This window comes from Argiope bruennichi, chromosome 9 (assembly GCF_947563725.1).
Source record: "Argiope bruennichi chromosome 9, qqArgBrue1.1, whole genome shotgun sequence".
Lineage (NCBI taxonomy): Eukaryota > Metazoa > Arthropoda > Arachnida > Araneae > Araneidae > Argiope > Argiope bruennichi.
In genome coordinates this window covers 3060211-3086836 of record NC_079159.1, presented here as the reverse complement: position 1 = coordinate 3086836, position 26626 = coordinate 3060211, and the positions used below count along the sequence as shown (strand labels likewise).

At 30.0% G+C, this 26626-nt stretch overlaps 1 long non-coding RNA gene across 1 annotated transcript in view; it reads right to left on the bottom strand.

Annotated features, from left to right (window-relative positions):
- LOC129985321 (uncharacterized) overlaps positions 1–26626 on the bottom strand; it is a 176753-nt gene that overhangs the window by 139040 nt on the left and 11087 nt on the right. Inside the window, exon 2 of the long non-coding RNA XR_008785551.1 lies at positions 14959–15043. This is a non-coding gene — a long non-coding RNA (uncharacterized LOC129985321). The remainder of the gene's footprint in view (positions 1–14958; positions 15044–26626) is intronic.

The following is a 26626-nucleotide window of genomic DNA, read 5'->3' as shown; positions in this document are numbered from 1 at the left end:
GCCTACCAAATTTTGTTTATCTAGCACGAGTCCTTCTTTGGTGTTGGGCTTTTTTTTTCCGCCAGTGAAATAATGAAAGATGATGTGTTGGCATTCTATAGGCCATGCTGTTTGTCCTACTATTACCAAATTTAGTGTATAGCATAATCTGGGAGACGGAAATGCTCCCATCGGTGCGATATCATTGAAATTTTAATAATTTTAGTTAATTAAAAATGAAGAGAAAATTTGAACATTTTCCCTGATAACTTCGAGAAACTTCGATTATTGCACAAAAATAAATTTTGCATCGTTTCAAGATTTAAAATTAAAATATTTTTTAATGATATCAATTTAATATTTGCGCATTTTTTTCTTGCATTTTGGCATTATTTTTTTTATTTTTATTTTATTTTATTTTTATTTTTTGCCTAATTTCAGGCAATATATTACATTGCTGTCATGTCATTTAACCCGTTTTCCTTGTTTCGCCAAATACTTTCTCGACTAGTGTATTTTTATTTTCTCCATGGTTGAATATTAAAGAAAAAAGATTCTGTTAATTATTAGTATAGTTTACTAGATGAATTAAAAAGTGAAAGTACAGTATCGAGAAATATAGAAAATAAATGATACATACATTTTTTTAATAACGAAAAATATAGAAAATAAATGATATATACATTTTTTTAATAACGAAAAATACTTTTTTAATAACATTATGATGTCATCGGAACGATTTCCATAACAAAAGTTCGAATATAAAACGAATAGAGCATATGAAACTAAATGAACTCGCCTTATTGTCCGATAAGTTTATAATATCGTGTATCAAGAAGATGAAGACGGTCTCCAAAGGCGCCTAGATTAAAGTGTGTATGTGAGCTAACGCTCTACAGGTCAAACCATTTTGTTCAAATTTATCAAACTTAGTGCATATATACTTTGGTGCTTGGATATGCGCACCTCGGAGTGATTTATTTAAATTTTAATTAGAAATTTAATTAATTAAAAATTAATTTGAATTTTAGCGTTTCTAACTATAACTTCCGAAAATATTATTGCGCAAAAATGTTTTTTGCGCCATTTTCTCATTTAAAAAAACTGTTTAATGACACCCATTTAAGAATCTTGCAAAGTATTCCTGCATCTCTGCAATTTTTTAAAAATATTTTTAAGCCTAATTTCTATTATTATATATTATTACTTTGAATTCCAAACTGCTTTCATTATTTCATCATCGCATTTTCTTTCCATTGTTGAAAGCTAAGGAAGAAGGTTTCTATTTAATGTCACTGCAGTTTACAGGCTGAAGTAAAATATGTATATATACAAAAAAGCAGCAGAACTTAAAAGGGAAGTGAACTGCACGTTTGTGTTTTTGGTCTATGGTGTTATGGGACTGTCCTCTATTAGACAGATTCAAGTACATAATGAATACGTTAATCTATTGAAATAGCATTGTTTTAATATCTGACAACTTGATGGGCATGATATGAAATCTTAGTGATTTAACTGAAATATAATCGATATTTCCGACAAACTAGCTGGTTATCAAAGGTGATTAGTAAAATACATATTAGAAGTTGATGGATCACATTGTGCAAAATATTGTCGTGTTATTCAAAATGAGGAAAATACCATGATTAAATAGTTAATGTTGTGGTTTATATCATACTTTAGAAACTATTTATAATTCTCATCTGTTAAATTTAATTAACTTTTTTATTAAATAATTAGCTGGTACCAAGCGAGTTTCTGCCTCAGAAGAAATAATTTTGGAAACATCGTTAGAAATTTGAAATAGCTATCTTGTTTCATTAGGAATGATAGAAAGAATGATGTTTATTTCCTTGTCGACAGTGAATACGTTCATTGAAATTCGATATATAAAGGAGAAATCTAAATAATATTTATTCTACTTTTTGACTTTATAATTCAAATAGGCTTTAGGGCAGACACTATTTTTTGTTTTTCTGTCTTCTGCAAAAACGAATATATTTCTTGGCTGTCGGATTCGTGAGCATCTAACATACAACTGGACATGTGAAAAACGTGGATTATCTAGGTTCAAAGCAATAAGGTGAAAAAATGTTATCGCAAGAGGAGGAACGATACGGCAGCGCATAAAATACGAACAAACAAATATTCATTTTTACATATTAGGTCTATCAAGAACAAATGGCATCATCGTTTAAAGTATGCCACTTTTTTACAACATACTGAAGTCAATTTTTTTTTCTATCTGTCATACAATAAACTATTGTATAAAAGCTAGAGTGCTAGTGGATTTGATATATTACTTTAGATTTTCTATTCTATTCGAGTGATATAGTATTTTGTAGTTTGTTCTGAAAATTGAGCTCTTTCATTTCGAGATGTCACTAAAATGTGATATACGGGATAAATAGCTGTCTTTCTTTGAAAAACACAATGCTTAAAAACATTTTCTAAACAATTTACCCTTTTCAAAGCATCTGAGTAATTCACAAAATAGTCTCAGAATTTTTTTTAAATGCTTCTTAAAAGTTGCTTCTCAAAAAAAAAAAAAAAAAAAAAAAAAAAAACCTATACAACAAAGGTTTCGACAAACGTAATGAATAAAATTAAATACTAGAATTCTTAAGATGGTTCGACATACTGCTTTGAAAAGAGTTTTGCAGCATTTTTCTGATTTCATGTAAAATATATTATAAATATTTTATTTTATGTATTATGCTATATAAAATCTATATTATATAGATGCTATATAAATGCTTTATAAATATCTATGCTATATAAATAAAATATTATATAGCATAATATATATAAAATATATAATTCTATATAAAATCTAGACAAAAAATTTTGCTTTGTTTGTTGGTGTGTACATATTTCGGTTATTTAAATTCTTTGACGGAAAACAAGCAACTAGAAGTTTATATCAAATCCAATATGAGAAAGATGGCCATCATTTTTGTCAGAAATAAGGGTCCATTCCACAATAAATTGCCTTGTTTTTATCTCTGTTATTCGGGATTCACCTATAATCAGCATAAAACCACTGTTTTCGTGATATGTTTACATTTTCACTCTTAAGCATTGTTCCGTTTGCTCTCTCTCGAGAATAAACTAATTTATTTCAGTCCAAACTATACACAATATTTACTGGTTGTATTTAGAAACGCGTGCAGGATAAGTCGCTTTTATTTAAAAACATTTTTAAAACCCGAGATATCTTCATTTTTCTGATCATTTTGTAAACTCATCAAGTTTGATGGATGATATGTTTGGAGAAAATCGCTGGAATTTATGAAGGATAGATTACCCCAAAATCCAATCGCATGCATCATTTCAAAACGAGTATAAAGAGAAAACATGACAGCGGTCATTTTTCGAAAACATTCTTATTCATTTCAAGAGTATAATTTTTTTTTCTGAAATCTTTTCAATATGCAAAGATTCTGAATGGAGACTGAACCTCTGTGATTAACTATCGACCTTCTTTTGTACATCAGATATTTATTTATGTTCTGTGCCAAGTTTTACTATAAAAATTAATTTAAAAAAATAATTAATTTGCTTAGTTTTTCTAAAGTTTAAAGTTTTTTTTTTTTCCTATACCTCTTTTCAATATCGCAGCGCGAGCCTATAGTGGAAAAGATATGATGATTCCCACTCTTTTTATGAATTTTTTATCCTGAATTTTCAGTATTACATTTGAATAAAAATATGAGAGAATGAGAAAACTGCAATAGCTCAAATTATTCGACAATTGATGCTTTTTGTTTCAAAAAAGTTTTTTGTTTAGTTCTTTAATAGTCGATGAATAATTTCATTGAAATAAATAGAGGATTTGAATGAATATGTCAGTAGTGACAAAAGAAAATCGAAATTCAGGAGCGATATCTTTTCTTCTTTCTTTTAACCCTTTCTAGGGCCATGGGAAGTATGCTTCCCATCAAATGTATCAATCTTTGTATGAAATGATGTAGATTGGCATAAGTTCTTACAAATTCTTTTAGTAAGTCAGAATTTTAGATGCTTCAGTTCTTTATCTCAGACAAAATGATGTGTGTTGATTTGTTACTTAATTATTAATGAACCAAATGAATTAATTATTCAAATTAAATTTATCTAATAAGCTAAATGAATCCCTTTTCTTATTCTAATTTCAAGCCTAAAAATATTTTAACATAATATGACTAGAAAAAAATGGTCCTTTAAAGGGTTAAAATAAAAATCATCAGTAATAAGCAAAAAAAAAAAAAAACATTTACACATTGTATATGAAATCAGATGTTATATAATGTCACGGTAAATATAATAAATGGATGATTATGATATTATTGATAATCACCAGGGGCGATTATTCACAATCAGTACTGATTCTGAATAATCACCGGTAATCCATACTTATAATGAATGTGTGTGTGTTGGCGCTCTACAGGCCAGGCCGTTTGACCTACAACTTCCAAATTTGGCATATATATATATATATATTGGAGATCGGGATGTATTTTTTATATTAATTTTTATTTAGAATATTTTAATTAATTAAAATGTAAGCAAAATTTTGGCGTTTTTCGGCGTTAACTTCCGAAAATGTTAGAGTACAAAATTAATTTTTACATCATCATAAAAATAAAAAAGGAAAAAAAAAAACCTTTTCAATGATTCCAAAGTTTTAACCTATTTTATAGGTTTCTATTTTTAATGAATTTTTAAAAAATAGTTTGATTTGTATTTTCCAACATTTTATTTCGAACAAAATGAAAATAAAATGTAACATGTATTAGTAACCTGTAAATGTAACCTGTACGTTGTGTGTTAGTGGAAAAAATCCACTTTTATCAGCTCGTTGCCATCACGTTGACAAAAACGCAAAATAAAAAATAAAGTTCGCTCTTACTGCAACCAAGCGTAGGACAATGTAATGTTCAGCACTTGTTGTATGAAATGGAATAAATATGAAATCCGATGATCTAAAAAAGAATGAATACGAGAAAACGTTTTCAGTGGTGTTCTAAAATAGCTATATTATTAATTCAATAATTCAGTTTCATCTAAGATGTACATAGTTTAATATATATTCAAGATATACACTCTAATCAAGGTTCAAACGATAATTTCAAAAATTTTATTAATTGGCGAATATATCTAATCTCCATTCTGAATTTTTATTCTGTATAAACTAAACTATTACATCCCAAAGTCATAAAAATATGCATTTTCAGAAATTAATATCAAGTAACTTCAGTAAACCGCAATTATATTGCCATGAGAGAGACAATTTGTTGAGGAAAGATTGTTTTGTTGAAAATGTTTTCCCTCGACATGAGACATGCTATGTAGAAATAACACAATCACTTCTAAAATTTATTATTACACTGTAAGTATAATATTAAACTCTTAGAATTAATTATTATTATGTTACTTCTTAAATTTATTATTATACTATAAATGTTATTACTTCTAAAAGTTATATTATATTATTACTTCTAAAATCTATTATTATTCTATTACTTCTAAATTTATTATTATACTCTAAGTATAATATTAAACTCCTATAATTAATTATTTTTATGTTATTTCTAAAATTTATTATTATATTATAAGTGTTATTACTTCTAAAATTTACTATGTTTGCCTCCTGTCATAAAGGTTTCCTCGTGATCTGTTCGTCCCGTTTCGGGCATGGTTGTTCTTCATCTGTGTTCTATCTGTGAAATATGTGAATGTGTCCCCCTGGAAAAAGGGGTTGTGCAAGCGACTGTGACGCATGAGAAGCTAAGACGTACTCTTGGTCCTAGATGGACCTACTGAAACAAGAGACGCTCACTCGGCTTAAAATCGCTGACTTTGTCAGCAGACTTGACTATGACAAGTGCTATAAGAAACAAAAATAACAACAAAATTTATTATTATAAGTATTATTACTTCTAAGATGTATCATTATTCTAATAGTTCTAAATTTATTATTATACTATAAGTATTCTACTCCACAATTTGTAAGATAGCTTAGTTTTAAATAATGAATTGAACGCCTTAGGAATAATTTTATATAGAAAAACCAAAATGCGGGTTTTTCTTATTATAAAACTGTGTCCAATTTCTAACAGTTAAATTGGGAAGAAAATGGGCACAATATCACAAAAAAGGAAAAATTAACTTCCCTCAGAACATTTGGCAATGAAATGTGTTCGATATCCAAAATTAATGCATAATTGCACTTTTTCTGTCCTTTCAATGACCAGAAACTAGAAGATTTTTTCCATAAAATTCTCATTTGAATTAAAATTCACATCAAAATTCAGTTTTAAATAATCTTCCTTTTCATTTGCTGAGCAAAATGGGAATAGAACAGTCTTTACAATTTACTTTTGAATAGATGCTTATTGCCATTAAAAAACTCATAAATTAATAATAATGGAATCAATAATGTTTAATAATTTTGAGGAGAAAATATATTCTAAATAATTTTGAAACACAATGAACGTATATTCTAAAATTTTGAACACATAAAATATTTTTATGAAATTATTACTTTTAAAAGTAAGAAAATGAATTCAGTAATTTAATTTTTATTTCAAAGTTTAAAGTTAAAATTAGTATTCCTCCACTTAGTTTCTGCTAAACGAAAATAGATATTTTATATCCAGTGATGCTAAGCTCGTTTTGGCAACAACAGGAGAATAAAAGAAAAATTTTTCTTTAAGAGTATAAAATCGTAAGAGTCAAAAGAATTGAGATAGAGAGAGGATTTAATTTTGAATTCTCTAATTGTGTTTACATTCCTGAAATGAAAAGAAAACTCTGGTTTTGAGAAAAAGTTTTCTTTTTTTTTTATTCCGCAAACATTAATTTAAATTCTAAATTTGAAATGAATGAAAGCGGGTATTAAAGCACTCCATTTCTACTAGCATGTCAACAATATTATCAAAGGAAAAACAGCGCAACCTCGAAGTGAAGCTTGTTTATCCATTTTCTCTTTTCAAGTTTGCCTTACATTTTAACTGATAGCTTCAAGAATATTTGTAAATCTCCAACATTTTCATTTAACTCGTTTTGTATTTTTACAGGGAAAAAGAAATGAAAGAGGCTTTCCGCAGTTTGAAAATTCTTCAGTATGCATTTTAGAATGTTGGATTTATCCTATGTATTTTCCCACGATATCACATAATTTATAGTATTTAACTATAGGTATAAATTTTAGTTTTGATTTTAAATTTGATAGAAGTTTTTCAATGTGTCTTCTCATATGATATGAAATAAATGTAACTATTATCTCATAATTTCCAAAGAGTTATTATAAATAACTAGCTGCCTTTGGCAACCAGCTTGTTCGTCCAGATTATTGACTTTTTAGATAATGAAACGATTGATTTGGAATGCATTTCTTTAAAATTTGCAACATGTTATTAGATAGTGCGAAGTAAAAATTCTGATTCGGTACAAAGAAGGAGATTTTTTTAATCTTAATTTTAACAGTGGCAAAAAATACGCGATTTAATGTTTTGAATTTCTTCACAGCATTTCTTAGATTGAAACCAAAGTAAATTTAAAAAAAAATATATTAAAAATTAAAAAAAAAACATTGTATGGGAACGAAATAAATATAATTAAAAATGTAATTTGTTTTTAATTTTAAGGAAATGTGGAAACCATTTTTGTCTGATGATAGTTTTGGAAGATTTGAACATCCGTTTTCATGGGCAAGGCATAGCGATCATCTCTCTATCTGACGATGATTAAGCCTTTTTTCGCTCTCGGTAAAGTGGACGCTTGGTTCGGTCATCTTGACTTCTTTTACATACTCTTTTCTCTGGCTTAAAGTATTTTTTGGTGAAATGACAAGTCTATTCACGATAAATTCTAATATTATTTTGCAGCTCAAATAATTGTTTAATCGAAGAGTTAAATTAAGTGCAACTATAAAAACTTTTAATGAAACACTTTGAAACGCTCGTATGATGCTTTGCTTACATTTACTATTGTCATTTGATTATATATATATATATATATATATATATATATATATATATATATATATATATATATATATATATATATATATATATATATATATATATATATATATATATATATATATATATATATAGGCATTGTTTGAATTTTCGACAGAAAAGAAACAAGTTAAAGTGACGAGTGAACCTTAATACAAACCTCTAGTAACCTTTACTCGATGTATTCTTGTAAGAATTGATTAAATGGGCTAGTAATAATATTTCATATTCAAGTATTATACCATTTCTCGTGTATTTATTTAGATGATTTGAAGCATGAAATAGACATGAAATCGAAAATTTTTTCCAGTATATCAAGAATATATATATAATCACTGATTATTATTCCAGAAAACTGTGGACTTAATCAGGGTGTCATAGTTGCTCTGGTCATTATAAATGATGTGTTTTTTTTGTTTGTTTTTACAACTCTCCTGTTATTCTTGCAACTCTACAATTTATCACAATAGGAATCGTCTGGTAACGTTTTCTACTTTCTTGAGTTGAAACGCTGCGAATTTAAATTCCAAATTTCAAGAGTCATCCACATTTTAATCTTTGCGGAAGAACTATATTTAAATGAACGCTCTCTGTTTGTGAACTCAAAAACAAAACGAAGAATAAAACTCGATTCAACGGTGTCTATACTAAAATAGCAGATTTGTGTCACATTTCGTAGGAAATCTGTTCACTGAAACTTGTTTATTCTTCAGAGTTCATGTGAAGAACTCAAGTAACAATGAGCTCAAAATTTACTTTGAGGATTTATAAGTTTAGATATGTATTAAATATTTCTCACAACCGTCTAACAGAGAATGTATAAAGACATTCTCAATTCTTTTGGATACACAACGGAATATCCATACTGTAGAAGTATATGAAAAAAAAAAAATAACAATAGACACTTCTTTAAAAAAAGAAATGACGACCACATGTAGTTCAAATTTTACTATTTTTCATCAAATAGTTTAGTAGTTTTCGAGTTTAAAACACTTCAAAGAATTTTTTTCCTCTTGGGTAAGAGAAAGAAAGATATTCCAACCGAAAAACCACCTTAGTGCAAAACTGTTGTCCAAAAGACATAAAGACATAAAGTTGTCATAAAGACATAAAATGGATTCTATTCGAAGATAACCGAACAGACTTTATCAATGAATCACGATGCTCAAAATTCTTATTCACTTAAAATTTAAAGAAATAATAATTTAATAAATATACAGGTCTTTCAGCCACTCCATGGAGTTTCCATGCCAAATATTCCGAGTAGTTTGTCCTTTCTGGAAGAGAATGCTCTGTAATGAAATAATACCGGACAGTTGCAGTTTTTTCACTTGGTGCAAAGCCCCCCGAAGAGAGCAGTGAGATGTGCGTCTGTAGCACTCAACGACTTCCCACTTAGCTCGGATGAACGCAATTCATCGCCGCGCTTCCCCCCTCTCACACAACTGTTGTAGCACCGACCTCACTAAAGACAATTGAATGATACGCGCTTCATCAGCGCTTCCTCACGCAACTCGCCCTCCACTTCAATCACGCCGGCTCACAATGTCCGATTTTGCAGGCAAAAGTTCACTTTTCGCTCGTACGGTCGGACGGCTTGGTGGCTGAGAAAATTGATTTTTGTCACAGTTCATTCGCTTAAGAGAGAACACTCTTAAAAAAAAAAACTGTTCTGCAATTCTATATATTCCAAACTTTTAGAGCATTTAATCAAAAAGAAATGAAACAAGTAATGATTTAATCAATCTAAAATAATTACTTGTTTCATTTCTTTTTGATCATCTAACCAGAAGGCAACTGTAAAAACTTTGTAGAGATTTTGGACAGGAAAGGATCACTATAATGCTTCATATATGCAATGCTTTTTCTTGTAAGGATCCTAGAAAAGAATAAGCATCATAATATAACACAATATTAAAAAAAAAATTTTAAAAAGAAAAAGAGGGTCACCACCAGGTTTAGTGTAATGTTTTTTTTTTTTTTTTTTTTTTTTGGCAAACATCTTAGAAAGGAATGGATCACTACTGTTTAGTGCAATGCTTTTTTTCTCCTTTTTATGTTAAAGATAATAGAAAGGAATGGGTCACAGTTTAGTGCAATGTCTTTCTCTTCTAAAGATATCAGAAAGGAATAGACCGTAAAGGGTTTATACAATCGTCTTTAAACTGTGATTAGTAATTCCGTTTATGGTCGCTAAAAATCAGAAAGTCAAAAACAGAATTTTTTCTATCAATTTCTTCAAAATTTGTAAGCGATAAAAATTAATTAGAGATGATATAAAAAAACTAATTATAATTTTCTAAGTATTTCTTTACATTGAATTTTATGTTAGCTATTTTTAAGGAATGTTCCAAGTTTTTTTTTCTTTGACAGAAAATTAATTGTCGAAATGTTTTTCATTGAAAAAAGATTGGGAAACGGAAAATGTTTAAGAAATTATATTTCTGTGGCAATCTCGTGGTTTCTTGACAAGATTGAGTCTATTCCATCAAATATCCTTGAAAATCCATATGGTCGAACCTCAATTTGTGAAGATTCAAACATCCTCAATCTTGACGAAAAAAGGAAACCTGAAGATGGAAAACACGCCAATGGAAGCCCAAAGATTGAAGATGGAAATGACCATCTTTGCCATTTGCTAAAGGTTCACCTTCCCTTACATAAAGAATAGACAGCACTGCCATCATCAGAAAGTTTTAAATCGAGATTTTTTTGAATTTCTAGATAGCGCTGGTGTTGAAATACATTTTTGGGGATAGGTTTGTTTTCATGAATGGATTCAGTCAAAGATTTGACTGTTTGTGTGTTCTATCTGTTTATGTTTTGTGACTGCCTTAAGTTAGAAAAGACCTTATCTAGACAAATGAATATTAGTGTAGTCTGTAAAACCAAATTATAAATTTGTAGTAAATTTCGGTTACACAACGGTTTTTCACGATGTTTCATATTAAAATGATGAATATTTACACAAAGAAACACAGTAAGATAAAAAAGGTCAACACCTAAATTTGGAAAATTATAGAAAAAAAGATGATAAATAAAATGAAAAACACACACACACACACACAATTTTGCATCATAAAGAACAAAGAGCAAAAAATGTCGGAATGAATCTATGATAAGTGATCCATTTTTACACACCAAAAAAAAAAAAAAAAAAAAAAAAACCCCGCCAAATTTTTCAAACGCATGCGCAGTAAGAAAAAAAATATACAGTGGCATGTTGTTGTCCTATCAGAACAATGACTCGCCATCGATCGCACAGTATTTTCCAGCCTTTCTCCGCATGCGCTGTCTACTAACCGTCTTATAACTGGCCGAGTGTAAACCCACCTTAAATATCTATCATTTTTCGATCACGAATGTGCTTTTATCAATGTACTGCGCAGATTCATATATTAACTTCTGTTTGACAAATGAAATACTAATATTCACCATTTTTTAAACTTCGATTAGAAATGAAAAACAATTCTTTTGCTCTGAAACGAGGATGACGCTCTTTTTCTTTTCTCTCTCTCTCTCTCTCTCTCTCTAGTTTTCGTAAGGATGACATTCATTTTTCAGACAAATATGGAAATTTTTTTAAAAAAAAGACTCTTTTTCATTCATTTCATGCATTATATTTTTCTATACGAAACAAAATAGATTCCTCACCAAAAAAAAAAAAAAATTCTTTGGATATTATTGTGATATATTTGAATATCTTTCATGGTTTATTTCTCTTCGTGTCTTTTTCCCAATATCAAATACTTCGTAAAAATGATAATTATAGTCACAAAGCAATCCTAATTATAGTTGAGGCCTGAGCATAAAGTTTTTTTGAATAACCCATCATTTTATTGTTAAAATATACCTACAGTAAATACGTGATTGCCACAATAAAAAAATTTAAAAAAAATTCTAAAAGTCGTTTTTCTATTCAACCTTTCGAGAATGTGAGCGTTTTGGCCCTTTGACGTTTCTTTATAAACATAAAAAAAGAACAGGAGTATTCATTGCTTGGCTAGTGAACTCGCTCAAGTCATAAGATGCGCAAAGTAGATAGAGTCGATTTTTCTATCAACATAGTAAAATTTTTCCATACATCTAGTGATTCTAAGTGAACTCTCATACAATGTGGAGATTGCGCTACATTGCTCTAGCAATACTGGACGAAGTTTTCCAAGTTCGAACCTATTTTTAACTACTCATATTTTCCGAGTGAAATGATACCTTTTCTTTTTTTTTACATCAGTTTCACAGTAGACACATAAAAAATTAACAAGGCAGTTTAAAGCGTTTCATTGCACTGAAATTTGAAACGGCAACAGTTTTGAATAGGCGAGTGCAAATCCCATTTCAAAATCTCTTAAATAATACCAAGATATAAAGCTTCGGAAAAATTTAAAATAATTTAGAATTTCACAATTATACTTGTCTACTTTTCAACATTTTTTGGGGGGAAGAGGGAATTTAAACTTATATAGGAATTAGAGGAATGATAATTACGATATCATTGAATCCTTCTCCGTTTTCATAACCATCGAATACACCTTTGGAGTTTGAGACTTCCGTGACTATTATTAGAATACAATTTCGTTTTAACATCACGGGAAATGATGCAGCTGATAAAGTGGCTAAATCGTCAATGAATAGTTTAACATCATATGTCCTTTCAATGATTTTTACGCGTAACCTTAGAAGTTGATTATTTTTTCGTTGTTTCTTTTGATCACCTTAACTATTCATTTCCAGACTATATATCTAATAAGACTTATTTAATAACTCATCTTAAATACTTACAATAATCATTACGAAATCGAAAGTCGCCCAGAAAGTAGATAGGGAATATTTCAACATTTTTTAAAAAATAGTAAAACCTATATAAAGCGAATAAAGATATAAAACCTAACACTTTCTTTTATAAATCCTTAGAAGCTGAACGCAACTGATAGTGTTGTTACTATCCTCTTCGCAATGATTTATTATCTTTTTGTGTGATTATTTCGACTGTGGTTTCTTGGCCAGCTTATTATACATCATTCCTCATACCTCACCTGATGATCTACATAATAATGCAACATCTACGCAAGATTCAACAAGATATGGAAGTTCCATTCTTTGATATTTGTAATCATTTCAGTTTGTGCATTTCGTAAAGGAAAAGGAAAAAAGTTCCATCACAGAAAATTGTGAAATAACCTACAGTTCGATACAAATGGCACGTACAGTCATATGTGTCACGATTCATTTATTATGAGAATGCACAAACATGCGCCATTTATTTGTCTTAAAATATGTCCTATAAGGATTCAGTGCCATTAAAATCAACTAAATTAAATTAAAATTTATGGGACTTTTTTTTTTTAACAAATGTCACAATGTTTGTGAAAATTATTTTCCAATTTTAAAGGGGGTTGAAAGAGGTGAGGAATAGTGGATGTCACTCTATAAATCATAAGCCGAATCTTATCAAAAGTTTAAAGGAAGTTTGTCATGTTTTGATGATTCAACAAGACTTCATTGTATTTCTTTGTCTTGGATAAAAATGAAGCTCTAAAAATCCGTTAAAATGAACCAGATTGAAAAATTTGTAGCAAATTTCACAATTTATGTGACAGCTATTTTCGCATCAATGGAGCCCTAAATAAAATATACATTTACCGAGCCGGTTTTATCAATGGGTAAAGTGTTTTGAACCAAGCATAGTATTCACAACCCCTCGGGGAATAAGAAAATTTATATTATTTTTTTATCTTTTCGTATAAAAAAAATTGTAGGTTTATTTGTTTGTTATTTCCTGCCTGAAAATGGACGGTGGAGAAGGAATTAGAATATTCGAACTATATTTTTCAAACAAATGAAGTCATGCGTTCACATATGATTTTGCTCGAAATAATTATTGTTACAAAGATAATTGAAAAAGGAAGGTTACAAACCCGAAAATTAAATTTAAACGACCCGCGCTTTATTTTGCAATATATATATATACATCCTGTTTGGACTCGAAGCATTCTCAAGCTAAAATATCCTGAGGACATATTTTTTAAAAACTTTTATTTTCATATTTTAAGCTTCAAAAGGGAGAGAAATGTTATTCTTTTTTAGTAGAAATCTTTATACATACGAAACTGCGCTTTGAAGACGGTTTTTCAATAATTTCAAACAGTCTTTTTTGGTATAAAGGACAAGGCAAGACAGTATTTACATATACGGCGGAACTCTTAAACAAGTGGACCGTAAACAGCTATTTTCCACGGCTCTGATTTCGAGTTTTCTAAAGATTGGATACACGCATCTTCTTGTTGCCAATTTTAAATAAATAAAAATATATATTTATAAAGCAAAGAAAGAAAAGAAAAAAAATATTTCGGAAGTTTAAGTTTCTCGGAGACTCAATTTCTGGTTTATTTACCAAATAGTGAGGCATGTTTTGAGAAACGGAGTGAGCAGCCGAAGGTATGCGATCGCTGGTGCATAAAAACGCAGTGGCCGGCACGCTCCACGGCGTTTGAAAGGCTTAATTTGTGTGGGTCTGCTTAATCTTCCGATGAAGGTGGAGAATTGATACTCTCAAAACATATTAACTCACCGATTGGAAACGGCAGCACAAAAGGCACCGATGCCTCGGGACGAAGACTAAATAAACTGGCAGCACTTGCTTTCTCTTTTCTCATTTCATTTTTTTCGGCATTCATTTTTTTTAATAACATGACAGACTGGTCCAAACAAATACGTCCCGAATAATGTGCTCGTGCCACTGGGGAAACAATACATTTATTTTTCCAGTCAACTCTCCCTCCCTCTCCTCCCTCCTATTTTTGAAAACATTTTAAAAGAGCATTTCATAGATGGGTTAGCTGGTCAAAAACTTTCTACATTTTTCTTAAAAATACGTTCCCAGAAATACAAGAGAAATCAAAGTTGACATATATCTTTGACATAAAGATTAAATTACAATGTGTACAAATATAAAATTTGTTACAGCACTTACTGGCTCCTGAATGCAGGTATCTAAATGCATCATTATACTCCAGACGCAATAGGACGGGTTTTGAATAACCATACTGCGTAACTACCTAGATCGGAAAAAAATTATTAGTCTAATTGTCAAATAAATGAATTTATAAAAATGCAAATTCTTTGAAATATATAATTAATGTTTGATATATTTTTTTAAATTTTTTTATATCATCATAATTTGTCTTATTTGTAATTAGGGATGCCAAAGGGGAAATTTCAAATGTTTTTTATTTGTAATTAAGAAAATCAAGAATTATATTATTTAAAACATTTTCTCTGTGATATGTGTACTAAAAAATAAAAATACATCAATTTGATAGAATTTAATAAATAAAAAATAAAGCTAAAATAAATTATTATAACTTGTTTAAGCTTAACATTTGTTGAAATGGTTATTTCAATATTCTGTGATCTATTTCCCTATTTCTATTGAAAAGACAACTGAAAACCTATAAGATATCAAAAGTTCTAGAGGGAACTATTCATTTGGCGAAAGCTTTCTGATGAAAATTATATTTCATATACAAAGACATTTTTCGAAAGAATAACCTAAATATCATTTTTTCAGGTATTCAACATAAAAAATAATTCTGAGAAGACAATTAATTTCATATTAATTATATAAGTTTTTCAGGATATTCTATCATTTTTTTCAAATTAAATAACAAATAACGAAAGATATAATGAACTATAAAATAATCGGTCATTGTAAATTTGGTTTTATAGAACCAGAATAAAGAAACTAACGTTAAAGCGGCACACATAGGATTTATTTCTAATCGAAGAGATGAATATAAAAGAAATTTCATAATGTTAAGATCTTAATATTAATTTTGTTTTATTCTTCTTGAATGAACATTAAAAGAACAATAAGAAATATTTGATTCATAATTTGAAAAATCATGTGTCTCCTGTTTTCAAGTGCACATCGTTTAAAGACTTTCTAGAAGGTCCCCGAGTTCACTTACTAGATCAATTAATGAAATGTAAAAGACAGATGCAAGAAATCCTATTTTCAATGTTTCTTTATATTGAAACAATCCCTTAGAGTTTCCCCCCTTTTACACCTCCGATTGTTTTGCTTCAAATTACCTAAAATTTCATTTTCGAGGTTTTTAATACGAGGAGTAACTTAAGACAAATAAAAAAGCATTGGTTGTTTCCAGAAGGTTTTTCGAAAATAATATGAAAATAAATATCAAGAGGACTATTCTATTTGTATTTGTGAATTATAAGGAATAAGATGACAGTTTGACGAACGGCGAGACGTGAGCTGTTGAGTCCGAATTTGTATGCCAGCCCTCAAACTCAAAGGAGTTGAGAACGGAGTTTCCATCCCCCGTTACGACAGAAAATAGAAAGGAAATTCCAATTAAGCGAATTATTACTAAATAATAAAAAACGATTTTTCTCTAGAGGTGTGTTTTTTAAAAGCTTTAATTGCTGAGAAGTTAAAAGATGACAAAAGAAATGTCTGTGCCCCTGATTGTGAATGCTTTTCGGTGATTGGCTTTCATCGACTATGTTCTCGTGTCCAGCCTTTATGAAATTAGAAGAGGAAAGGGAGGAAACTCCTTTTTCTTATACCACAGAATAAAGAAACCTACCTTCGCATTCAAGCTCATCGTCTCTTTATTATTTTTTTTAACTTATAAAGCAGAATCGAATGCCACTCTGCATTTCTGAATTATTTTTATTCTAAATAAAGTGGGCACGGAACGAAAGAAGCAACGAAAAAAAATCAAGACATGTCCAAAATTGAGACTTATCTCTACTAATCATAAAAATGAATATATATTTATTAGAGCTTTACAGACCAGATCCTTTAACCTATAGCTACCAAATTTGACACACATTCATATATATATATATATATATATATATATATATATATATATATATATATATATATATATATATATATATATATATATATATATATATATATATATATATATATATATATATATATATATATATATATATATATATATATATATATATATATATATATATATATATATATATATATATATATATATATATATATATATATATATCTTGAAAGAGCAAGAGATATGCACTTCTCAAAAAAATTGTGAAATTTTAATTAATTAAAAATTAAGTTATATTTTGGTGCTTTTTTTCGCGATAACAACCAAAATATTATTACGCAAACACGAATTTTACCCTATTTTAAAATTAAAAAATGTTTTGATACTGATATCTTATCTTATCTTTTGATACTGATATCTTTTTTCTTACTGATATCAATGTAAGAAGCGTGCAAATTTTTCTAGAATTTGGCAATTTTTAAAAATATTTATTTGCCAAATTTCCAACAATAAATTACATTGCTCCCTTGAAATTAAATCCGCTCTTTTATTGTTCCAACAAATATTTAATCACGAGATTTTCTTGCGTTGCTGAAATGGCCGCGGTGATTTGGTGGTAAGGTCAGAGTTTCGGAACCGAAGCGTTTCAGGTTCGAGATCCGATTCCACCGTCGCGCAAGTGGATCTGGTGCACGTTAAAACCCGGAGGGGTCAAACTTCCTCCCGCTAAAATGGTGTGGAAGTTTGGAGAGGAAGGTGACAGCTCAGGTGTCGTCCTCGTCAACTGACCGCGGTTCAAAATGATGAGGTTCGTTACAAAATAGCCTTAGTGTTGCTTTAAAAAGGGACGTTAATATAACTAAACTAAACTTGCATCGTTGTAAATTATCGAATTATGGTTACTAACTTCCCAGCTTATCCAAAAAATGAAGTCATAAACCGAAAGACCAAACTCATGACAGCAGATCTGGAAGATGGGCATTTCTGATTTCAATAGCTACAAGACGGCACGGGACGTGTCTCCGTTAGAAAGCTTCTTGTACACAACGAAAATAGCTTGGCAATTGGACTGGATCAGGAGCCTCGAGCTATATCTTAACGATCTAGTTGGAATGAAATATAACCGATATCACTGGCGAATCAGCGGCTCGCCAAAGACGAATAGTTTTTTAATAAGATCTCAGGAACAGATATAAGTTGTATAAAAATACTGATCTATACAATGGATTAAAACTATGAATATGTAAGCATAATTAACAAAATCAAAATAAATAATTAACTACTTTGTAAAATTGTCTACCAAATGTGTATTAAATAATAAATACCTATTAATAACGTGTAATAAAAATATTACACATTATTGATAGCTGTAATATTTTTATGTAAATGGGAAATAAAAATATTAAATATCTATTAATATTTTTATTATTAAATAGCAAGAGCTAAAAAGAATATGCAGAGAGAGTTAAAAAACAATGAAAAACAGAAAATCACAAAAGAGTGGTTGTCCATTCATTCATCTCAAATATTCTTTGAAAATGATCCAATTTATTTTAATATACAATAGGATTCATATTCAACTGAGCTGCATACTTTTATCTTCATTCAGTCAGAAGTATTTTCTATAAGAATTTTACCGAGCTTTCTATTTATTTTTCATGAAAGCCTTGCAAATTTGTTACGAGAAAAAAAATGTAATATTATATTTTTACTTTTTCGTATTGTAAAATGTAATGCTTTTTTTTCTATTCTTTTTTCTGTACCAATATATTTTATCTAGAGAGTTCTTTGTTGTTTGCAAGTGCCCAGTATCAACAAGTGTCGTTTGTTCCTTCGTGCTAGGTGGGGTTGCTCTTCGGCGGCCCCGTCAAGTTTCCCGCATGACCTCTGGCTAAGTCGTGGTATTGCTTGCATTACCAGCTAAAAATAAAAAAAAAATTTAAAAAAATTTAAAAAAAAATGCGCAAGTACATGTTCGGTAATGTTGCTTAAATTTGAAGCCAAACTTGAATGCCATCGGGATGTCTGAGTTTAGCAAGGAATCGTCAACTATGTCCGAAAATGTTCGAAGATTGGGATGTGAAATGATTTTCCCGTTTCGAAATACTTACGGTTGAGGGTCATTTTTTCCACTTAAAAAGAAAGTTGTCTCATGTGAAATACATAATTATTGACATTCATGTTTGGTTAAGTTTTGAAAGTAGTCATTAGGGACAAGATAAAAGATAATAGCATGAGAAAAAATGGTAGGTATTAGCACAATTGCAAAAACTTGTGGAAGATAATAGACTTAAAATAGAAAAGGCAATAACCAAAAAGAGAAAACACGTGTCAAAAAAAAAATCCGTTCATTTCATCCTCTTTTCTTTTTACTTGCTCGTATACGAAATACACATAGCGAAAGTTTTGCAACAATTAAAAAAAAAAATCCGTTCATTTCATCCTCTTTTCTTTTTACCTACTCGTATACGAAATACACATAGCGAAAGTTTTGCAACAATTAAAAAAAAAAAAAATCGAACTCGAGATTTTCACACATTTTAATGTTTCAGATCTGCTTGCGTGCAGAAAGAATATTTTTGGTATCATATCTGTCTGTTTGTGAACACGGTGCGATAGAAAGCTGAAAATGTTTATGCAGTCTTTACACCAAATGTGTAGATTTTTCTTAAATTTTGAACAAAATGGATTCACTGGAAGTGTGTCACGTTGTCGAATTCCTTGAAGCTAAAAACGAAAAGAGTTAAATGGATAAAATTTGGTACACAGTTATAACATCCAAAATGTAACTCATTAAATTTTGAAGCAAATCTATTAACTATCAGGTGGCTTATACTCGCGATTAATCAAAAATTTATACGAATGAAATTTGGCATGCACTCTTTTTTACCGAAATTGCAATTCTGTATCAAATTTTGGTTTGTATTCATTTTGATTTTAAAAAAATCTCTACTTGCACATTTGGTTTCCTTCACTATTTACGAAGCTCAAAAATCTCGTGAACAGGAATCTCATGTCAAATACATAATTATTGACATTCATATTGGGTTTAGTTTTGAAAGTAGTCATTATTGACGAGATAATAGCACAAGATAAAAGGTAGTAGCATAAGATTTAAAAAAAAAATGTAACAGATGATTGTAGATTGTAACACAAAGTAGAAAATAATCGACTCAAAACAGACAAAAAAAAAAAAATGCGATCATTCGCAGTGTTTATGACCATTATTCAGCCAGTGAGGGATTCAAACCTTTACTGCAGAGTACGAGGGAAAGTTTCTGAGGGGTGACTTCCATTGCCTTATAAGGTGTTTTAATTATAAATCTAAGCTTCAATAAAAATCTTTTTTTTTTCTTTCTCCCATGTAGTTAAACTTTTTTTTTTACTTCACTTGTAGTAGATTCTGAGCTCGACATTCTTTAAATGAATGTTTTTCACGCTGTGTTGTGAAATGACTTAATTTATCTTCTCGGAAGACGTGCAATGAGATAACATGATGCTTTTAGTATGCAAGCGTAAACTGATCTTTTTACAACGGTAGCAAAGAAACTATTACTCATCGATGGTGCTTCCATTCAGTGCATAAATAAAACTTCCAAGTGAGCATCCCTGTTTTCCAGATGACCCACTTAGGTTTCAGCCACGCCCTCTCCTCAAAAGAGACGTCTATTCGACTAAGCGTGTCAGAAGACAAACTAAATCACCGGTAAGAAACGTTTTGCTTTGAATTGGCCCTTATTCTTCTCGACCTGAGCTTTTACCCACATCCCAAACATTGGCACAAACTTCTGTCAATAAAATGAGAGGTCATCCATTAGATGCTCCATTTCAGTTCAATTGTACATTTAAACACAGGTTAGCGAATCAAAATGTTTTGAATGAACTCTTCAAGTGTTTTGTCTCGCTTCCACTGTCGTCTGCCAGGGCGAGATCCCAAACAGAAGACTAAGGATGCGATTCGGTCAATCTCCGCCATTCGGTTGACAACAGAATGGATTACGCTGAACAAATGAGCGTCTGAAAACAAAAATTCGGCCCATCCCATTTAAAGGTTGGAATGATATCCTTATTTTATCGTCAATGTTTAGAAACCAATACACAATTATTGATTTTTTTTTTTTTTTTATCTGCCGTGAAAGCCATCGAAAAGTTCGGCCTTGAGCTTTTAAGGCCTCTCCACATCACGGACAGTCCGGAGGTTCATCAAACCATTTCTGGAACATCTATTTGTGAACACGATAAGTCAAGAAACAGCTAAATGAAGTGAAGAAATTCAGAAGAGGCTAGAATGATGTGCTCGGTTGTTTGCAGTCTTGTTTTAATGGAATCTTTATTTATGTAATTATTCTGGCACATGTTCTAGGGTGTGTGTGTGTTTTTAAATGCAGGATTATAGCTATTAAAAACTTTGTATGTTTCTGCTCATATTCTTCAATTACCTTCTAGTAGTGCTTTTTTTTTTCCTTCATGTGTTTGTCTTGCTGGATCTGCTTTACAATTTCACCTTGTATTTCACTTATTTTTCACTTTAAATAATGGGATAGATATATGATTTTAGATATTGGTACATTGTTTGATATGACTGTACAGTATACGATGTCTTCTGTCCTTTGGGCATTGTGATATTGTGTTTATGCTTATGTGTGTCATTGCTTTCTCTATGTAATTTTCATCTTAATTTCTTGAACCCATCACTGGTTTGCTAGCTATTTAATTTAAATATTTTCTTTTACTCAAATGAACTATAATGTATGCCCTTATTGATTGCAAGCCTTTCCATAAATAAATAAGGGTTCTCTTCCCGGTGACCTTTAAGATCTTACGCCCTTTCGGGAAGGCGGGTAGTCGTGAGGCAGACCAAGACCAAGTCAAGAATCAGCTAAGAGAATAAAATTTGGTTTTCAGAGCACAAAAATTACTGATATCCATTAGTTTCGGACAAAAAGTAGAGGGAGATTCTAATAACTGGAATTATAGATGCATGTCGAAAGATAGGTTTCTTTTCTTCTTTTTTTTAAATTTTTAAGCTGATTATAGAATTTGCTCTTTTTAACAGAATGTTGATTTAGGAAGGGTCATTTTTTAAAACATCGGATTTTTTAAAAACTGGATGTTAAAACATAGAGAAATAGTTTGTCGACTCTCTGTGTAGGAAAATGAGACATTCCAATTTGAGACAAAAATAGAAAAACCATTTCACAAACTCATTTACCAAAATTACTCCGACATGAAATAATAATAATTAAAAGGTACAATAACTCTTAGTATTAAAATAATTGTTGGTATAGACGTGTGCTTTTTTTAAGCGACGATAATCACTTTTTAGAATTATTAATAACAATAAACGATTATTTATAATAATATAATTAAATTTTGTACCTAATAACTCGAAAAACAATGTTAGTGTTCTCCTGAGACTTCTTAAAATCTCTTCTAAAGAATATTCCAACTTCACCGCGCATCTAATTGTTAAGCTTGGATGTCACGAGTGCACAGATTTTTATTTTGAAAGTTACGTCCTTCAGGTTATAGCAATGGTAAACTAGTGCTTTATTACTTACATGGCACGGCGAACAATTGTTACAAAATACCGATCTTTGGCCTGAATCTAACGTGCGATATTTGATGATCTTTTTAAAATTAATTCCTGCCATGCGGTTCCTACCCGAGTCAATATATATTCTTTGTTCCGAGAGATTGAAGCCAAAATTTCACAAAGGTCCACAATTGAAATTACAAGGTTACACACCAAATTTCATTTATTTAAATCATTGCATTTACAGGTGGCTTAATTATGGGCCTACAGACAGTCAACCCTTTGACGTGTTAAAATCACGGCTCTTCACCGATCATAGCGCCAATAAACCTTAAAATACCCTCCGTTCAAAATATATATACTCTCCGCTTTGGCGAACAGCTGGTTTCTCGGAAAATTTGTGATTTTTAATTTCAGTTAAATCACTTATATATAATTTCATGCACATGATTTTGCCAAATTGTCAGTCAGTAAAACCGTATTGTTTTAATAGCCTTACATATATATTCTGTTCCTGGTGCACATCAGCTTTCCTGATGGTAAGCAGTCTGCGACATCATAGTGCTATTAAGTACGAAATGGCTCGGTTCACCTCTCTTCCGACTTTGACGAAATGAATCAACAAACAAATGCAGATTCACTTTTGATTAGTCTTTTAAACTATATATTTACTAAACAGGATCTTCTTTAATTTACAATAATAGAAAAAAATTCCCTGGATTGAAATTTTAATAATTTTGAATCCAGGGATTTCTATTAAAGCAATTTGAATTTCAGGTCAACAATGTAGTCTGCTCTTGGAAATGAGGCAAACAAGAAATAAACAAACAAATAAAAAATAAGATAGCAAAAATAAAAAAAAATTTCACGATTATTAAATTAATGTGATTGGAAAGATTTAAAAAAAATTAACATGGTAGAAATAATTTTAATGCAGTAATTGTTTCTTATTTTGGAAAAGATCTCAAAATTCAATCAAATTTTTAATTTGTTAATAATCTAATCTAATTTGTTGCATTCAAATTCTTATAAAAATCGCTTCAAGGTGAACATTTCCACTCTCTAAAATAAATATGTGTCAAATTTTTAAGTTCTAAGAGTCAAATCGTCTGACGTGTTGAGTGTCAACACACAAACACACACACACATGCACGCATTCATCTTTATTATTAGTAGAGATATATACATTTTAATGATGCATATATTATCTGTTAATGCGATGACTGGAATAAGATGCGATGACTGACTTTTGAACAGTCCGGCGTATGTTGGAAGAAGAACGAAAATCTGAAACTAGTTCGTAAATTAGCCATCTAGCTCAAAGGAGGTGGAGATGGCGGAGGTTTAAAATTTTTATTTTCCAATAAAGAAATTTCTTACATTTGAAGACAGAAAAATCAATAAAATTTAGCGATAGAGTGTCTCATTAAAATGAGTGACTTTTGTATTAAAAGTTCTTCGAAGATTGTAATTGCTTAGAAGGTAAGGACAGAAAAGTTATTTTCTGTCATTTTTAACATATCTGTAATGCCAATTTTGAAAGAAAAGAAAAACTTCTATGCATAACTATTTTCCTTACTTTGAAATTGTTTAAATGAATATGGAGTGGCGTTGAATAGCTCGAGGAAAATTAATTAAATTAGTAAGATAAAGGAGGAGAAATATTTATTGGCAACATTATGTGAAAATGATCTGTCTTATGCCAGGTTTACACTCGGCAAATTATAAGACGGGCAGTAGACAGCGCATGCGCAGTAAGGGATTGATTTATGTTTGCCCTAATTTCATAAGATTGATTCAACCATTCCATGCTTGGCTATAAATTGCTGTTTTGGCGTCCAGGAATTTTTCTTTTTCACTGGGTATTGCATTAAAATGATCGATATTTACGCACAAAAAAACATGGTAGAATTAAAGAAAAAAAAAACATAAACTAGCTTTATAAAGAAGAACAAAAAAAAAAAAATGTCGGAATTAATCGGTGATAAGTGATCAATTTTGTTCACACCAAAAAAAAAACAAAAAAAACAAAAAAAAACCGTCAAATTCTACAAACTCATGCGCATTAAGGAAAAAAAATATATACACTATACAATACAGCGGCATGTTGTTGTCCTGTCGGGACAATGACTTGCCATCGACCGAACAGCATTTTTCAGCCTTTCTACGCATGCGCTGCCTACTGGCCGTCTTATAACTGGCCTAGTGTAAATCCGGCATTGAACAATTCCAAAAGGGATTCCAAATTCAGGGGGTTTTTTAATGTGTTTTATTGTAAGCTTTATCTTGAAAACGAGAATGTGATTGTATTTGTTATTTTAGAATATATTTAGCAATTTAAAATAAATCAAATTATTTTCTAAAACTATTTTCTTCGCACCAATCTACATAAAAGAGAGAGTCTTCTGAGCCACTAGAGATTTGGCAGGTGTTTGTTTCTTGGATAATTGCTTCTTTAAATATTATTAAAGGCTATCGGAAAGGTTTAATATTTTGTTACGCTAAGTAATTTTTATCATGAAACTGATTTTTTATAGTTGACAAACAATTTAATCAATAATCATTTCAGTAAAAAGTGTAAAATAGACTGCTGCTCAGAGTTTGAATTATATTTTGGTATATTTATGAGAAGTAGAATAATGTTCTGGATATTTTTTTGTTTTGTTTTCTACAATAAGTATAAATTCAATTATTTAAATGTCCTTCCTTAAAAGAGCCTCATTGATCCAGGGCTTGCGTTCATTCGACACTCTTCTAGTTCGATGTCTGTCTGCCTCATTACTGAGGGTGTACTTGTATTGAAGGAAAAGACAACCGTCATAGCTTTAACACAGAATGTTAAAAAAATAATCATATTGTTCTTTTTATTCTGGCTAATATTATAATAGGAATATTCAAAAATGTAATAGATAAGATCTTTATTCCAATATTAATGAAGTAAAGCAGCCGGTATTTTCACCCTAATGTAATTGAAACGATAAATTCCTTCTTTTCATCATAAAACTTTGATCTCTGCCTTTAATTGGAAGGTTGATAAGGATGATTCATTTCTCCAAGTGTTTTTAAAAGCACTAAAGACCGTCAATCTTTAGTGCTTCACGGCAGATACAAACTTTGGCATTTGCTTAAAAACTTCAAAGTTTCTCAATAATATAAACTTTGTAACAAACCTATATTTCTATATTATTTTTATTATATTTATTACCCTTATGAATTATTTATTTCACAATAAATACGGAATGGTGCAATAACAATAAAACCTTTTTCTATGGTTGTTTCAACATATAATATTTCATCGTATTTGTCTAAGCATTGCAAAGAATTTTCATCTCTATTTTATATAATAAAATATAGACGAACTGTCATTTAGATTATAGGAAAAGGCCATTGCCTTCTCACTTGTCCAAAGGAATTTTTGTGTAAACATTTTAAACAACCAATGGGCGTGCCCAGCGCCCAAACTTTCTCTCACACTCTTTAATAAAAGTATGATACTTCTCCTCCCTGATGAAATGGTGGACTTTGACTAAAGTCACGAGCGCCTGGCATGGTATTGGCGACTAAAGTTAAATATTGATCTTTGGCTGAAATTTAGCATGTTTACATAATCTACTATTGGTTACTTTTTTGGCGATTTTCCTGGCAGCAATAGGTATCCGGAAATTGAATTTATTTTTTAAACGCCTTATTTCGTATTGTTTATAAACTATTTGTTTGGCCATCGACTCTAAATCAAGATTGGAAATTCATAAAAGTGCCTCAAAATATTAAAAATGCTAAACACTTTCATTAAATTTGAAACAAAAGTATGAAACGAGTTATTAAGTCTAATATTTTTAAATGTAAAATTATTAATTATCAGAATGAAAGGTTATGCTTTGAAAGTCGACTGCGCATTTCAACAGATTGCAGAGAATTATAAAATAGAATGTGTAGTAAAACTTTATTCATTAAAGATACTGTGCAGCAAAATTAAATTAAAAAAACTATTCATGAATAAAAAGAATATATTTAAGAAATTTTATTTTTTGAAGTAAAATGGAACATTTGAAGTCTATATTAGGCTAAAAAGTCATCGAAGGAAAGTGTTGAAATCCTGATTAAGTTTTAATAAATTAAAAATCTAATTAGAATTTTGAAATTCCTTTCAAACTAGCCTATGTTATTCAAAAAGTGATGAATTGATTCGAAATTTAATAATAAAATAACTTTAATTTAATGAATACCAAATTTGATCATTCTAAATAATCTTTGGATCTAGAGTGCCC